General features: G+C 40.9%; 1 long non-coding RNA gene across 1 annotated transcript in view; it reads right to left on the reverse strand.

Annotated features, from left to right (window-relative positions):
* The window catches only part of LOC133767450 (uncharacterized), a 205746-nt gene extending 203193 nt beyond the window's left edge, over window positions 1–2553 (reverse strand). Inside the window, exons 1-2 of the long non-coding RNA XR_009866888.1 lie at window positions 2470–2553; window positions 2286–2354 (exon numbers count right to left, since the gene is read on the reverse strand). This is a non-coding gene — a long non-coding RNA (uncharacterized LOC133767450). The remainder of the gene's footprint in view (window positions 1–2285; window positions 2355–2469) is intronic.
* Window positions 2554–17995: the final 15442 nt, after the last annotated feature.

The raw sequence follows: 17995 nt of genomic DNA on the forward strand, positions 1-17995 counted from the left end.
ACAGTTTAAAGTTTTGATATTTTTGATTCTACTAAAAATGGTGTAATTTTTTATGTTTAATTGTTGTCATATAAAATGACACAATGGGTGTTGTTTATTTAATTTGTGTATAATAGCCCCACCCCACTCACTAATTCTAAAAATTTTTCTATAAGAACGTCAGCATTCAGCTGTTGAGATGACCGGGAAGATATTTGATACCTGTTTTTAGATTTCTTGGGTTATCCAGAAGTGATTCTGGCTAACTTAGACATAAAGTAGAATCCATTTTAAAGCTACAGAATGGCACTGTGGGTCACAGAAAAAGATGAACTTTCAGAACTCAGACAAGAACAGGACCCAGCACAGCATGAGGGGACAAAACAACAGCCTCAGTGAGAACCATGCTTGGACTTCCCCTGCTGTCACTCCTGTTAAACTCAAATCCTTGAAGAGAAGTTCTTGGAAAAGGTCTTGTCCCTATTTAAGGTCAGTCTTTGGTCATGTTCCCAGTTGATTGAGAGGCCCACCTACAAAATATGAAACATTGAAAAAGTGGTTCCCCACAGGAAATTCAATTTGCTGTTACACAAGGGAGAACTGATGTTGTTAGAGAGGCAAAAACACATGCGGCGACCATGTATGGTATCTAATTAGATGTTCCTGTCCCTCACCCATTTTATCAGGTGTACAGTTTGGCACTTTGAATTTTGGTAGCAGCAGCAGTGATAGGGAAGAACGTGATCTCAGACAGCCCTCTTCCTAGTTAGCCACCAAAAGCACTTGTTATTCATTTATACACAAAGTGGATCCTTTGTTGGGCTTTCTTCCCTGGGCTTTGACCTACCTCCCTTTTCTCCATTAATACACACTGCATTGTTGAAATAGGTTTCATTATTAACCAAACACATCTGTGTTCTATCTTGCTGTCTTGCCTCTACCTTCTGTCTCTTTCTAAGGGTGGTGTTGTGTTTACTTTGCTGTGGTTGCTTTGGAATAAGAGACCTGGTATTTATCCTGACACAGTCAGTAGGCTAAACTGCTGACTCTAGACTTGAGCACACAGACTGAATAAAAGATGTTTGTGGGTTTCTTAGGTGTTTTTAATCCATAAGAAAATGCATCAGGGTCATCGTGATCCATTTTCTTAAGGAGAGAACTATAGTGAAAATGAAGTGAGGTTAAAAGACCCTTATCTTTGTCGTCACTCATCTCCACCTTTATTTATTACCCTCTCTGGTTTTCATTAGCATGCTGACAACCAGAGCTATAGACATTTTCATCCACACTCCAACTGCTGCCCTGATTCCAGTTCCAAGTTATGAAACCTAATCCAAACCTTAGAGGGGAAGCTACAAACTACAACCTTAAATTTCAGTTTACAGAGTCCCTTAGGATGGTTCCAGGAATTGAGTAGGGAAGGGTCTTGGGAATTAGAAACTAAGCTACTGCCTCCTTCTTTCCTTAAACGAATCTGAGGGCATTTGAAATACAACTCATAAAAAACCATTTGCACAACATCCCGACTGAGAAGCATTGCAAGAGGACATCCGCCTCCTGGCAGCCATTGCTAACTAGTCACAGACAGGAGGAGGTGTCTCCTATTCTTCAAACTCACTTTGAAGAACATTTCACAATCCCCCTTGGGTCACCTGTTTCAAAATATAAGAGCTGGATGCCAGGAAAATCTTCCTCATATTTAAATACCAATTCTTTCTTCAATTCGGGCAATTTGGATAATTAAAGTATAACATTTCAGAACTGGAAGAGGCTCTAAATACCGTTTAGTCTGGAAGTTACCACTGCTGACCCAGAGATTGAGACATATTTGACTAAGGCCACAGAAAGTTGAGTTTTTGAATTTTTGCATTAGCTGCCAATATTTAGGTATTGAGATAGTCCTACTCAGAAAACCATAAGGTTGACATTTCTAGAAAACTCAAAAAATCTGGAAACAGGACAACCCCTATTCCCATGTGAACTCTCAGATTTGGGTGCTGCTTTGCAGGTGGGGATTGCAAGGAAAAAGGAATTCCCCAGTCTGTCATGGAATTCAAGGTCTGCTTAGTCCATCTGCCCTAAATGACTAGCTCCTATCGACATCCAAGTTTGTGAGCCCTTAACATTTGCTGACATGAAACCTGAGAACCAGAAAAACAATCTGGTTAGGATGACCAACTGAGGAGTGGAAAGAACTAGAACCCAGGACTCCCTCCTCCTGGTCCAGGGATCTTCTATGCTAACCACCTATGCTGACCTGGGGCAGTGGCTAGTGAGGAGGTGACATAATCAAACTCAAAACTTACCATTTTCCTAAGTCTGTAATTTTCTGCAGTTCTTGGGTCAGCTGAGCAGTCTATTGATAGAGGTTTTCTCTGTGGAACATAAAGAAAGATGATTAGTTGACAGCCAGTGAACACAAAGGCATTTCAAAAAGTTTTTGAAGGAGCAGGCACTTAGCCTAGTAACTAAGACACTAGCATCCCACACCTGGGTTTGATTCCCAGTTCAGGGGTGACTGTAGCTTCCTGTCAATGCAGACCATGGGAGAGAATGCTGACAGCTCAAGTAAGTAGGTTCCTGCCACACACTTAGGGGATCAGGATTGTATTGCCAGCTCCTAGCTCCAACCCTGGCCCAGCACCAGCCATGGGAATTTCTCTCTCTCTCTCTCTCTCTCTCTCTCTCTCTCTCTCCCTCTCTCACTCACTCACTCACTCACTCTCAAATTTTTAAATGCTTTTAAGTTCATGAAAAAACAGAATTAAAAAATCTTTATTTTGAGGCAAAAAATGCTTTCAGATTTATTCAGTTTTTTAATAATATGTATTTTCCATGAACTTTTAATAAATAACCTTGTAGCAAAGGAAAGATTTAGTGGGATCCAGGTCTACTTTTGCACTGAAGGGTGTGTGTGTGTGTGTGTGTGTGTGTGTTTTGTTTGAGAGGTGAATCTCAGTGCTTTTAATTGGGTGGTAGGCACAGGGCAATGTGCCATATTGAACTCTGTAGTCAAGTCAAGTCCAGAGCAGACAAATAGGGGACTGATACAGACTATGAAGGAATGGGGGAAGTTTGTCTATCAAGAAAATTAAAAAGAAAAAATAATTAGATCTAAGCTTATGTTTACAAGTCTGTTAAAACCAGAGTTCAATTTGATAATAATAAAAATTGAATAGTATATTTCTCAGAAAATTTTTCATATTAGTCCTTTGGCGCTATTTAAATGTAATATAAAACAGTCCTTGAGACTCTGAAGTGGGGGGTTACCAGTGGCTAGAATTAAAACTCTGTTAACTCTCTCACTACAAGACAAAAAGTGAGTTAAACAGCAAGGCAGCCATTTGCAGCCTCAAAGTACCTGACGCTGCCTATCAACAATGTGCTCAGGTTCAGAGTAGGCTAATTATCTGTGCTCAAAAATAGCTGAAGGACCATGTGCATCAGGTAAGACCACCAATTGTGTCAGTAAGGCTAGACCAACCCTTTGAAATGGTTTCTGTGGCTCAGGGTAGGGTTCAGTGAACAAAGGGGTCTTTGGATTTCCTCCTTGGAGAAAGTCCTTCTTTTTTTTTTTTTTTTTTTTTTTTTTTTTTTTTTTTTTTTTTTGACAGGCAGAGTGGATAGTGAGAGAGAGAGAGACAGAGAGAAAGGTCTTTCTTTGCCGTTGGTTGGTTCACCCTCCAATGGCCGCCAAAGCCAGCAAGAGCCAGGTACTTATCCTGGTCTCCCATGGGGTGCAGGGCCCAAGCACTTGGGCCATCCTCCACTGCACTCTTGGGCCATAGCAGAGAGCTGGCCTGGAAGAGGGGCAACAGGGACAGAATCTGGCGCCCCGACCGGGACTAGAACCCGGGGTGCCGGCACTGCTGGGCAGAGGATTAGCCTGTTGAGCCACGGCGCCGGCCAAGAAAGTCCTTCCTAAGACTGAGACATGACTTGAGCTCCAGGCTGCTGGATTTAGTTAGAGTGTAAGGAAGTCTGAGTCGCTCCATTTCCACCCAATAGATACCCATGCTTGGTGTTCATGTAGGGAGTAGATTTTACAAGTTAGAAACGTTTTACGAAAAGACGTAGCCAAGAGATCTTTCTCATGGCCAACTTGGTTTTAACAAACCTGGTGGCCTTTATGGGTTACAAAACAAATTGGTTAACATCCTTTCCCTCCAGAGCTCACCAGCAGGGAGACTACTTTTACCAGTTGACTTCCCACCTTCCTGTCTCAAACTTGCTCCTTAAGGAGAACAGAAATAAGAGGAGAAAACATCTGGAGGGGCCCATCCAGTGCCCAGTGGCTTAATAAAATCATACACTGCTGGCTGGTTTTCCATCTTGGTCTTGACTGGATGTTTGGAAGGCTTGTTAGATGGAGAATTTCTGTCTTCTGTTGCTGTTGAAACTTTTTAGAAATAAACAAAAGGGACCTCATTTCAGAAAGCACAGATATAAAACAGGGATGACACTGCAGATCAGTGGGAAGAAATGTGCTGAGATAATCAGTTGCTAATATGCAGAAAGATCTTTCTAGTTAGATTTCTGTATCTTCCTTTATACAACATTGTATTTAATGTTGATTAAATACATGGATTGAAAATAAAACCTAAAAACTTTTAGAGGGAATCATACCATATCCTTAAAAATCATAAAGCAGGGAAGTACTTTTTAAAACCATGGCACAGAAAAATATAAAAAGCAACAACTTTAAAGAGGATTGGTGAAATCATCTACATAAAAATAAGTATAAAACTTATATACAACAAACAGTATTATTTAAAATTGAAAAGTATAAGCAATGACCTAATAGAAGAAATTTATAAAGATATAACTACCCAAAGATTAGCTTCAGAATATATACAGGAATCCAAAACTTAATAAGAGAAAAACAAATAGCAAAAGATCTAATATGCTTATAATTGGAGTCCTAAAAGAAAAGCAGAACAATATGAAGGGGAAAAGAATTTTTGATGAAATAATAATCAAAAAGTTTCTCAAATTTGGTGAAATACCAATTCAAGGGCTCAGCAAACCTCAATCATAAATTTGATAAATTCAAAGAAAGCCTAGACACAATATAATAAAACTGCTGGAAACTATTAATGTAGAAAAAAGTCTTTAAAGCAGTTAAGAGAAATGATGTATTATGTACAAGAAAACAATTCACATGGCAGTGGGTTCTCATCAGGAACCAAGGAGGTGGGAAGACAGTAGAACAACAACTTCGAAGTGCTGAAAATAGAAGGAAAAGCTATCATCAACCCAGAACTTTATGCCTAGCAAAAATATTCTTCAGGAATGAAGGTGAAACAAAAATACTTCTGGAGAAATAAAATTTAAGCATTCATTGTTAGCAGTACTGCATCACACACACAGAGAAAAAAAAGTGCTAAAGGAATATTTTCGGGCTGAAAGAACAAGATTCTAGAGTAAAACTTGCATTTTCAGGAAATAACAGAGTGACAAAAATGGTAAATTTCTGTCCCATAGGCCGGCGCCGTGGCTCACTAGGCTAATCCTCTGCCTTGTGGCGCTGGCACACCGGGTTCTAGTCCCGGTCGGGGCACCGATCCTGTCCTGGTTGGCCCTCTTCCAGTCCAGCTCTCTGCTGTGGCCCGGGAGTGCAGTAGAGGATGGCCAAAGTCCTTGGGCCCTGCACCCCATGGGAGACCAGGAGAAGCACCTGGCTCCTGCCTTTGGATCAGCCCGGTGCACTGGCCGCTGCGCGCCAGCCGCGGCGGCCATTGGAGGGTGAACCAACGGCAAAAGGAAGACCTTTCTCTCTGTCTCTCTCTCTCACTGTCCACTCTGCCTGTCAAAAATAAAAAATAAAAATAAATAAATAAAAAATAAAAATTTCTGTCGCATAAGCCATGATTTAACCAGAAAAATAATATTTATATGAGGATACTCCAAAAGGTTCATGCAAAAATGGAATTGAAAGGTAAGTTTATTTTAGCACAAAAATATTTTGACATTGTATACCCTAGGGATTTTCAGAAAGTTCATGGAAATTCATATTATGAAAAATCTACACATGGATTTTAAAATTTTTTCATCAAAATAAATTTAAATTTTAGTTTTAATTCCATCTTTCCATGAACTTCGTGAAGTACTAAGTGTGTGCACACAGAGCTAGAGACAGAAAGAGAAAGAGGGAGGATTATTACAAAAACCATTGGCTTGTATGTAACTGTGGTTTCTGCTAGGGCACATACGCAAAAGGGGAGGAATGAATGGGCTGAAACTCCCATGGCTTTGGAGCCTCTGAGCTCAGAGGAAGTGTAAGCCCTCTTTGTACAAATGCCTCACATAGGAGAGTCTCCATTTTGACAAATTTAAAGTCAAACAGTAACCGCTGGGGACTTGATCCACACAGGAATTCCTTCACAGTGCAGGTAGATCAGCATGTGCCTGAGTAACTGGAACTGTAGCTCAGCCCAGCCAAGTTGACACAACCAAAACCATCACACCTGAGTGAAACAAAACATCACTTTCTTCCTCTTAAGCTCTTTAAAATAGCTATAACTGCTAGTGTTAAATACTTTGATATTGTGAGGTTTTTAGTATGCTGAAATGTTATACATATGACAACTATAATACAGAAGATGGTAGATGTAATGTAAGGGAACCTAGAGGCTTGGAGTTTGGCCTAGCATGAGTGATAATATTAACCCTTAGAAGGCTATGAAGGTAAAATAGATGATGATGATATACATAGGTGATAGACAAATATAACAACTATCAAAATATACACTATAATGTGTAGCTTTAAGTCAATATAAATTAAAATAAAATACTAAAAATATTCAAATATGCCCAAATAAGGCAGGAAAGAGAATATAAGAAGAAAAGCAATAATTATATAATTAAAAAGTAGGCCTAACTTCAACCATATCGGTAATTACATTAAATGTTAATGGCCTAAGCATTAAAAAGGAGAGATTGTCAAAGTAAATAAAAAAGCAAGACTCAAGTATGTTGCCTACATGAAACAAAGTTTAAATATAAAGATCCATATAATTCAGAAGAAAATCAATGAATATAAAGATACACCATGCAAACAATAATAAGATTGGAATGACCTTATTACTATCAGATAAAAATTATTTGCCTGGAAGACAATAATTATAAATGTGTTTTCTCTACTGACAGAGCCTTATGAATGTACACTTGGTAGAATTAGGCAAAAATTGGTAATTCCACAATCATAGATTTTAGTTCTCCTCTCTCAACAACAAATAGAACCAGACAGAATATAAGCAAAACATAAAGGACTATCAACCATCTCAATCTAATTGACACTGGTGACTTCTATATCCAGCAAGTACAAACTATGCATTCTATTAAAACTTACACAGCCCATCCCCCAAGACAGACTATACACTGGGCCAGGAAACACATGTCACTAAGTTCAAAATAACCAAAACCATGTAGTTTGTCTTATGATCACAAAAAAATTACTCAATAATAACATATATAGAAAAATTCAGTTATTTGGAAATTAAATGACATACTTATAAATAACATATGGGTCAAAGAGAAAATCACACAGAAAATTAGAAAATATTTAATGTCAGGAATAAAAACTGGGTTATTACCAAAAGCTCTATGAACTCTAAAATTAAGTAAATATTGGCACGCCTTTATATCATTCTATTTCAAAACTTAGGTAAAAGAAATACATATTGTGAAAAATGCAACTTATTAATATTGACACAGAAAGAAACATAAAATCTGAATTCCTCTATTTGACATAAGATTGAATGTATTATCAAAACCTTTCTCCCCAGAAAAAATAGAGAAGTGGCAAAACATGAAAAAGGCAGTTCACAAAAGATGGAACTTGTTATGGTTCCTAAGCCCCTGGAAAGGTGCTTGATCTAAGGAGTAACTAGGAAAGTGTAAATGAAAGCTGCAGGAGAGGGCCAGGCCTTGCGATTAAGCCAGCACTTGAGATGTCTGCAGCCCATACAGGAGTGCCTGATCCATCCATCCATCCTCCCTTCCTCCCTTTCTCCCTCCTTCCCTCCCTCCTTCCCTCCCTCCCTCCCTCCCTTCCTTCCTTCCTTCCTTCCTTTGGAATGCAGAGAGAAAGGGAGAGACAGAGAGAGAGAGATCCAGAGAGAACTTCTATCTGCCAGCTCACTCCCTAAATGGCCACAAAGGCTAGGTAGGGCTGGGTCAGGCCGAAGCCAGGATCCTGGAGCATCTTCTGGTCTTCTAGATCTCCACATGGTTGTAAGGGCACAAGGACTTGTCCTCTGCTGCTTTCCCAGGCACATTAGCAGGAAGCTGGATTGGAAGTGGAACAGCCAGTCTCAAAATCGGGCACCAGATGCCAGTGTCGCAGGCAGCAGCTTTACCAGCTGTGCCTTAATGCCAGCCCCAGGAGTGTCTGATTCTATCCCCAGCTGCTCCACTACTGATCCAGCTTCCTGCTCATGGGCTCCTGAGAGGCAGTAGAGGATCGCACAAGTACTTGAGTCCCTGCCACCCAGCTGGGAGACATGGGAGACCCACAAGGATTGAATCTCTGGGTCATGGCTTTGGCCTGGCCCAGCTCTGGCTATAGCTGGCATTTGACTCAGCAAATGGAATCTCTCTCCATCTCTTTCACTCTCTCTTTCGCCCTTTCTTCCTCCCTCCCTCCTTCTGTGTATCTTTCAAATAAAATGAAAATAAAAACTTTCTAAAATTACATGAGAAAACATTTTATATCAAGTAGGCAAAAATTAAAACTTTTACACTATTAGAGGGCAGGTAAGAACAAAAGGAACTCATAGACTTCTGACAGATGTGTAAATTGGTACAAATACTGTAGAAGGCAATTTGGTAACAGCTAGTAAAGGTGACAAGGCAGATATCCAATAACCCAGAAAAAGCCCTGCTTTGTAGTTTGTAAAAAATGAAAAAGATAAGTTTAGTTTTGATGCAAAAAATTTTTAAATCCATGCATATGAAGGTTCTTCAAAAAGTTATAACTATGTTTATTATGAAAAAACTACGCATGGATTTTAAAAGTTTGCCCAAAATAAGCATCTTTTAATTCCATGTTTCCACAAACTCTTTGAAGTACCGTCACATGCCCAGAAAACCTCATGTGTACACAGGAAACTTGTATAAAGATGCTCACGAAGGCACTGTTTGTAGTAGAAAATATTGGGAAAAATAAATATCCAAAAAGAAGAAAATTGATTAAAAACATGTTTATTTATACTTTTTTATTTATAGAAGCAGAGCAAATTTCAATACTTCATATATACAGATTTAAGAGCATAGTGATTTTATCTGTTCATATGTGGACTTGTAAACAAAAGCTAATATGATAAAACTAAAGACACAGGTTCAGCATAATTAAATCCTGAATACCTAAGCAAAGAAGCCGAATGGCAGAACACACAAATGGTATGATTCATTTAACATTTAATATATGAAAACAACATTATACAATCTTAAGGATACAGAGAGGGAGAGTAGACTTATAAAGGATGGAATGATGAATACCAAAATCAAATTTTGTTGTCTCTACTGACAAATAGGTAAATGGGATCAGAGATGGATCCAGAGGATTTCAACCATATTTACAATGCTTATTTTTATGCTGGTTGGTGCATCCAAGGGTGGAGCACTCATTGCATCTTTGTGTATATCTATAATTTTCAGTAATTTAAAAGGTTAGAAAGGAACTGGAGTCCCAAATATGGCTGCTTGGCAAAAGGTGGAGGCTTCAGTCGCGAGGAGGGACCAGACGCTCTTGCTGAATGTCCTCAACTGTTTTGACTTCTGGAGGGGTGGGCCGTGATTACAGCTGCGATTAGGTGACTCACCATAATTATGTTTTGTTGAAATTGAATTTATTGAAGCATGAATCATTCAGCCCAAGTCCTACCTAATTGCTCCAACAGTGAGGATGGGAAGAATGGCGGAGGAGTTTTCCTCAGAGGTCATTATAGCGTGAGCGTGCACATGCGTGTGCGTGCACACCTGCACACGGCCCACCACACTCACTTTGCAGGAAGCCCACAGCGCCACCTAGGCCTTTGGAACAACATGAGGGCAGCAAGGAATCTTTACTTGTTTAACTGTGATTTCTTCTGCCTCCTGCCCCCTACTCTCATATTGATGAGCAATTGGTTATTTGGCTCCCTGGGGTCTCTGTGCCTCAGGCCATAGTCTTTCTGAGAGTTGTTGGTGCCTCAAAGCTATTGGCTTGCAGAATTTATCCATGTTCTCCCAGCGCAGATGTCTCACTGCTCAGCAGGCGGCTTACACATGCCCTTGGAGCTGTGTACCTGCTGCCGAGCATAATTTAAATTGACCTGGGTGCTCCTGCAAGGCAAGCAGCAAACTCAGAGTGTGGCAGAAATGCCAGCAGCCTCCCTCTCAGAGGCTCCTATGCAGGGAGGAGTGGGGGTGGTGACAACTCTGGCTCTCACAACTATGACTCACTCGCAGTACCTCCGCTGGCATATAAGAGACCTCAATCACTTGGTCATTGTTTGTTTTATCTTACAGCATAGAAATGGAACAAACAAGTGCACTTTGCCTGTAGCAGGTTGTGTGTAGGCTACACCTGAGTGAGAACTGACAGCCAGCTTTTCTAACATATATTTGTTTTGCAGATTCAAACTCCATCATCATAATTCCAAGAACAAACACTTTTACATCTATGAGGTGCAGGCACTGTTCTAACCACTTTATATTTTTTTAACACATTTCACCTTGGCAGATATGAGTGTCAGAGGGCCAGACTGCAGGAGCTGCTCAGTGCCTTCGTTCTTTGACAATGAGGAGACTGAGGCACAGGAGGGTGATGTAACTGCTAACAGTCACTTAGCTAAAAAACAAAGAGGCCAGGCTCAGGGGTATCTGCCCCAGATTCTGTGTCCTTACCCATTCTCCTTGCATACCTCACACAGGGAAGCTCAGTGCTGTGCAATTTACAAAATCATTTGACAGAAACTTAAAACAAGCCCCATTTGATGGATGAGAAAATTAAGGTTGAAAGAGGGGAAAGTAATTTTCAGAGATCACCCAATGCCAAGTAGCACAGTCATGACCTGGAGCTAGTCTGCCTGACTGCACAAGGGACGGGCCAGGAGCAGAAGCCCCAGCAGGTGAGGAATACACAGGCAGAGTGGTCACAAGGAACAGCAGATGGCACAGTGAAGACAGACTCCACCCCACTGCCCAGTTACAGGGGCTCCCAGTAGGTAGTGGGCTCCATCTTCCACTTCCAATACAGACTTAGGTTTGGTCCTGGAGGTCCTTTTCTGATTCCTCAATTCCATTGTCCAACACAGTAGAGAAACTGGCATTTTACTAGAGTCAACTATCAAATAGCAAATGCTCCAAGGTGAAAGAAAGATTGGAAGCCCCTATTAGCAGATTAGCCAACTGGTGAGTGACCACAAGGGCTACTGAGTACAGATCCATAGTAGGAGTTTGGAGGATGGAGGAGGCAGTAAGGAAGAATGAAATCAGACACAGGCTTTCCTGACTTGCTCAGTATCCTGTTATCCCAGGGACAAGTCCATCCTTTGGATCTGTCCCCTCTGAAACACCACAAACCCAAAGTTGGCAGATGAAGACAGCCCCAGAGATTGGGGCAGTCAAGAACGTCAGAAGGCCATTCTGCAGAAGGAAACTAAGACTTCAGCTGCTGCATGATTTGTCTGTGGCTTCAGAGCTGGACACCATCAGAACCAACAACAACAACAACAACAACTCAGGAACAATGGTCCCAAGGGAATCAGCAGCACTGCTGCTTAAGCGATGATCAGGTGTCATCTCTTGGTTTTCTCTATTCTTGAAAAGTTCATTTTTCTTCAACAGTACAGAATTGTCCTTCACACAAAATAGTAGAACTGTTGTGTGGTAGGGAAACACTGAGCTTGGAGTTATAAATTCCACATTCCAGGTCTAGCCCTGATACTCATGGTCTGGGGTATCACAGGTAAGTCCTGTCCTTTCAGACCCTCAGTTGTGAATTGGAAAAAACAATCATAAAACTTTTCTTACAGACTTTTTTAGCCTAAGATAAAATGTCACACCTGAGAGCTCCTAGTGCAGCTTCCAGCACACTCTGGGGGCTCAGTGACTGCTTTGTTGTTGTCCTTTGATTGTGGGAATGAGTATTTGGGATCCTTGGGGACCTTAATTTCATTTTCTACCCCAAATGGGCCACCAAGTCCTTGTCTTTTTTCTTAATTCTGAACACATTTATAACTGTGCGTCTTATTCCTGTTACCTTATTTTCTTCCCAAACAGGTAGTTTAGAATCATTCTCTGCTTCACAAAGCTATTACCGATTGTGTCATGCACCATGCAGAGGTTGGCAGCAGCCACTCTCCATCTCTGAGTTTCAGGCATGTTCACTTGTCACAGGCCAGCTCTGACCCCCATTCACTGACAAACAACATCTCAACTGGCAGCCACTGTATATCCACTGAAGACCTGTGAGTCCCATTTCTCTCCTCCTATTGGTCACAACACGTGCCATCCTGGTGCTCACTTCCCTTCTTACAAGTTACTCCATCCCAACCTCCCTCTTTCTCTTTTCTAGTTCTCTGTTTTCTCTCATATCCTCTAATTTATCCAAGTAGTCTCACTTTACCCATTAACCATAGCATCCTTCAGATCCAATCCAGATCCACCTGCTTTCATTTCTGTGACTTGAGCAATGGCAACCCCTCCCATCTGCCCTCTATGTGGAGAAAGACCTGGGAAGAAGATGGCAGATCACCAAGGAGCTGAATGTGATCTTATTTCAGTTGTCCCCTTGGAGCTGTGGTTGAGTCTTTGACTTGTAGAGTAAAATTTACATCGGAATATTAGCAACACAGAAACACCTCACTCATATACTTAGAGGATTTATGGCAATTTCAAGGAGAAGAAAGCCCAATATGAATGTTTTATCATTGCTAAAACTAAAAAAGAAGCATAACTCATGTTTCAGTGAGTAGATGGAAGATAAAGGAAAACCTGGATTAAAAGAGGGAAGTAAGATTCCAGGGGAGGCAGGAAATCAAGGACAGGAGTGACCATAAAATTTTAGCTTGCTGAGATTTTATCTGCAGTGCCCTAGTCATGTCAAGAGAGTCACACTTTTCTTAGGCAGTGGGATAAGGATTTAGGATAGTTTCATCTATGTGTACGATTTAAATTACAACAACCTTTAAAAACTAGCACCAACATGTGTACAGCGCCACATGAAATCTCCAGTGCCAATACTGTTCTTCAAGACATCATTTCACCTGTCATCACCTCACCTCCTTTCTCCAACTCCAGCACTGGCACCTCAGTCTGCCTGGCAACGAGCTTGTAATAAGAAAGCATCCTTTCTTTCCTTCACTCCCCCTCCACATCTGCTCCATGTCTAAACCATGCCACCACCACATGGGATGGACAAGAATGACCACAGTAGATCTGCATGTGACCAATGGGTTGCTCACAGTACACCAAGTTGGACCTAAGACAATTCACCTACAAAAAGGAACCACAAATCTCCATCCTTTCTTTGCACCACCCAAAATGGACACAACAAATGAGGATGGTGGAACCATTCATTGCCGTCTGGCTGCCATAGGACTTGTACACCCAGCAAAACTGTTTTAGAATTTCATTTTCTCTCTAGCTCAGTTCTCCATTCCCTCACCCCCAATGTCTAAAGCAGTCTCCTGTCTTATAATCTTGTTCTCTTCCATTTCTCTGTCTTCAGCTTCTCTAATTTAACTTACTTAGATTCCAAAAAAGTTGAGCTATATTGTCACCATTGGTTGGCCTCACCGCAAATAAAAATCATTAATATTATACCAAATGTAAACAAAGGTAAAGTAAATGCTTCTGACCCAACCATTTGAGACATTGTTCCTTGAGAAATACAAAATTTCCTTCACCTCATGAAGATGTGTATTTGAGCAGGCATTAGGTGAGGTTACATGGGTCGAGGAAGGCTTTGTAACATGTTTTGGAGGAAAGACCCCCAAAATTCTACCAGCAGACCATCTGGGAGTTCAGGATAATATTTATTAGAGACTAGAAGACTTAAAACTTGGACAGCAGAAGATTGGGCATTACTCTGTGAACTTATCAGCATGCATATGTAGAGAATCACTTCCAGAGATAGGGGTTGGGGGTGGGGACAGGGCAGTGGGCTGGGTTTACTGAAACATCTTGAACTATTTTTTAAATTGTGGGGTTTGGCAAATAAATGCATGGTGCCCCCTATGCACCTTTTCTTCCCCTTCCCTTAAAACTCATGTGTATTTGGAAAGGAAATTTAATCTTTTTATTCCTGGTTCACTTATATTTAACCCATCAGAATCCAAACTGATGGAAGCCATTGAATGCCCCTGAGCCTTCTGATGATTGTGTAATAAACCACTTGGGTCTGTCTTTCTTTTGAATCTCAGAAACCACAGTGAGGAACTATTTTTAGTGGCTTTAGTCAGGGAGCAAGATGGGTGTTCAATTCTGCCCTCAGATTTCACCATAACCAACAAAGTCTAATTTTGTTCAGAAACATTGCCATGCCTTATATTTAATCCTTGCCAATAACCTGAGGTCCGGGGGCCACAATTTTTTGAAAAATCAACAAATATGGACTGAAATCCAGCTCCAAATCTGCTGTGTGGGTCCCTGGCACTGGATGTCAGTATCCTTACCAGGGGTAAGATCCTCTCCCTCCCTCTCTTTCAGTCTAAATATACAGGAGATACCATTCAATTGTAAAGAGTGGTAGGGAAAGAGAGAAAGAAAAATATCAGGAAAAAGAATCTCATAAAGACAAAAGAAAGTAGTATAACCTAGACAGTGATCGCACAGATTATAGGAACCTATAAAATATGACACAAGTTCACACAATCCTTATGTTCACCCAGAGGTATACATAAGTATCTGTAGACTACTTAAGACCTAAGGTGAACATGCAGATCACAAATGGCGACCTCAATTACCTACATCAATCAGCAGAAGATGAAAGAATGGTAACTAATACATGAGCAATTATTATCCAAATTTGGCTTTTGATTTCTCTCTAACAATCATAGGCAAATCCAAACATTTAATCCCTCTCTGCCTGGGCCTGACTCTCACCAACATGTGGGAGAGAGGCAGAGAATAATTTATTTATAACGCACCTGTCCCTGGTTTCTTGCCCAACTGGATAAACAGGAGAATATGCCAGGTAGTCCTGACCTGTTCACAGATAACCTGTTCACAGGCAATCAGGAGCTAGCTGTTCTCCATGCAGCACAAGCCAGAGCTTAGAAGTTCCTGACTTGTGCCTACCATATTCCCAGCCCAGTGTCTTTCACTGGTTCAAGTCCCAGCTGCTCCACTTTCAATCTAGCTCCCTGGTAATGTGCCTGGGAAAGCAGTGTAAGATGGCCCAAGTAATTGGCCCCCTGCACCCATGTGGGAGATCCAGAGGAGGTTCCTAGCTCCTGGCTTCGGATTGGCCAGCTGCAGCTATTGTAGCCAACAGGGGAGTAGATCAGGGGATGGAAGATCAATCTAACTCTGCCTTTCAAATAAATAAATCAATCCTTAAAAAAACTACAAAGATCAGAACACATAAACATTACTTCCAGAGCTCATATTTCCCCCACACTATACCTTTCCTCTTGCCCCCTCCCCATAACATATGGAGGAGGAAAGGTGTAAAGTTGTTTTCCTACCTTTCTAATGAGACCACTGTGTTATTATGTTCCTTCATTTCACTCAGAACCATACTCCAGGCTACCTGGCTATTAATCACTCACTAATTCAGATTATCTTGAAAATACAATTTCCAGTGACATTGAAGCTTTCATTGTTTCTCTGTGGTCCCCGACGATTTAGGTCATCTAAGGAGAAGGTCTGAGTCTTCTCTTGTCAATTCAGCCTTAAATCAGGGGTGGGGGAAGATAAGTTGACATCAAGAAAGCAGAATAAAAAAGGAAGAAATCCCTGACATGGAAGAAAGTACCTATCTGACTAGAAATAAAGTAGGATGCAGAGAAGTCAAGGACAAGCGTTCCCACCATGTCATCCCTGACGTGAGTCATTCATCCTGAATGGCTCCTAGCCAGAGAGGCTGTGAAAGATGAGCTATGTGAGGCTTTGAAATCAAGTACCTGGGTTCAGATCACAGCAATTCCTTTTACTACTAAACCTTTAAGAAGAGCAAGGCTTATTGTCTATAAAATAGAGAAAATAATACCCCCTTCACAGGGATGTCATAAAGATTGAATGAACTATGAAGTGCAAGTGTCTGGTATAAACACAGCACAGAGTGGAAGATCACAGATGGTACGTGTGCAGTATCCATCCTGAAAACCTGGCTGTTTTTCCTGGAATTTTCATTGGCTGCTCTTTTGATTTAAACATTGTTAAGTTCCTATGGAAAGTCAAACACATTTTCTAGAAGGATTCACAATAATCCCATTCATTGGTTATCATCTTAGCATATATTAGTGTATAGCCTCGCTTTCTGATATGACAGGAACTCATAGATATCTCATAGATAGGCAGACTTTAACAGCTAGAAAGAATGAGGGATAAGCTTGGAACATGATTTTCTAGGAAATCAAGTTTCAATGGGCACTAATTTTTGACATTCCAGGAAGTCAGGATGCCAAATGAGAGTCAAAAATGGCAAAGAGATGAGACTACTCAGAAGGGGAAATTTCACATTTTTCCTGGGAGACCAGGAAAGGACCAAATCCTGCCAACCACCAATTTATACTGGTATAACTAATATTACACACACACACACACAAGATAGTAACTTCGCTTTCTTCAGCAATTATTCCTGGAGCCCATTTTCTTCATGATGCTTCTTGCAGCAATGTATATGGTAGGGGCAGAATGAATGTGGCTGGGTCATCCAGGGACTCAGTGAGAGTTCTAGACAGCATCCCCAGGTCTCATCAAGCAGGATCTTCATCTTACTGCTTTGTCACAGATTCAGAACAACAAAGAACCCACTCAGAAGCCTTACTCCAGTCACACTATATAAATTGACTAGCAGAATCCCACTACCTCAATGGTGAACATTGTCATACACACCTGCTGCATTGAGGGTAGGGAGAGGAGGCAATGGGCTTTTAGCCGCACAGGGAGATTAAAGGGCTTGAATAAGTGGTACCTTGGTGATTGTTTTCTGGAACATGATAGATTTGCAGACCACATCAAAGTTCCGCCTGTCTCTCAGAACTTGCAGTGCTAAAATCCTCCTGGGATGGCGGACGTTTGTCAAAAAACATTCACCTGCACATATTTTGACATAGATACTGCCTGGGGCAGTATATAACAGTTGGGGAAAATAGACCAACCAAAAAGCTTAAAAGTAAAAGCTAAACAGTGAGATGTCCACAGGGCCCTGGAAAAGCTGTTACATACTCCTGGAAGTCTAGTTGGCCACATCTATGCAGAGAGCTGTACTCATGCTCACAAAAGACCTAAGAAGGCCTTGGATGGCCACAAGGCCCCATGAAAACAGAGGATTAATCAGGAACATACCAAATATCCACCAAGATTGTATAAACAAGTGTGGTATGGCCATACAATGGGATACTATTTACCCTTGAAAGGAATGAAATTCTAATACATACCACTACATGGATGAACTTGAAAACATTGTGCTCTTTAAAAGAAGGACACAAAAAGCCACAAGTTGTGTGATCTCTTTATATAAAATACTCAAAATAGGCCAATCCATAGCAATAGAAAGTAGATTAATAATTGATGGTGCTGGGGGAAGGAGACAATGAGCAGTGACAACTAATTGGTTTAAGGTTTCTTTGGGGGATGAGAAAGTTCTGGAATCAGACCATGGGGATGGGTTGTACAACCTTGGGAATAGACTAAAATGTTGAATTTTTTGTGGTATGAATTATATCTCATTTTTTAAAATATGAGGAGAGGGAGAGATTTGGCTACTTCTTCCCCCATCACTTACTTATCATTTAGCTGGCTCTAGATCCAGGCACAGTCTTGGAGACAAAACATCCCACTAGTGGGGTCTCCCTTCACA

Source organism: Lepus europaeus, chromosome 1 (assembly GCF_033115175.1).
Source record: "Lepus europaeus isolate LE1 chromosome 1, mLepTim1.pri, whole genome shotgun sequence".
Classification (NCBI taxonomy): Eukaryota; Metazoa; Chordata; class Mammalia; order Lagomorpha; family Leporidae; genus Lepus; species Lepus europaeus.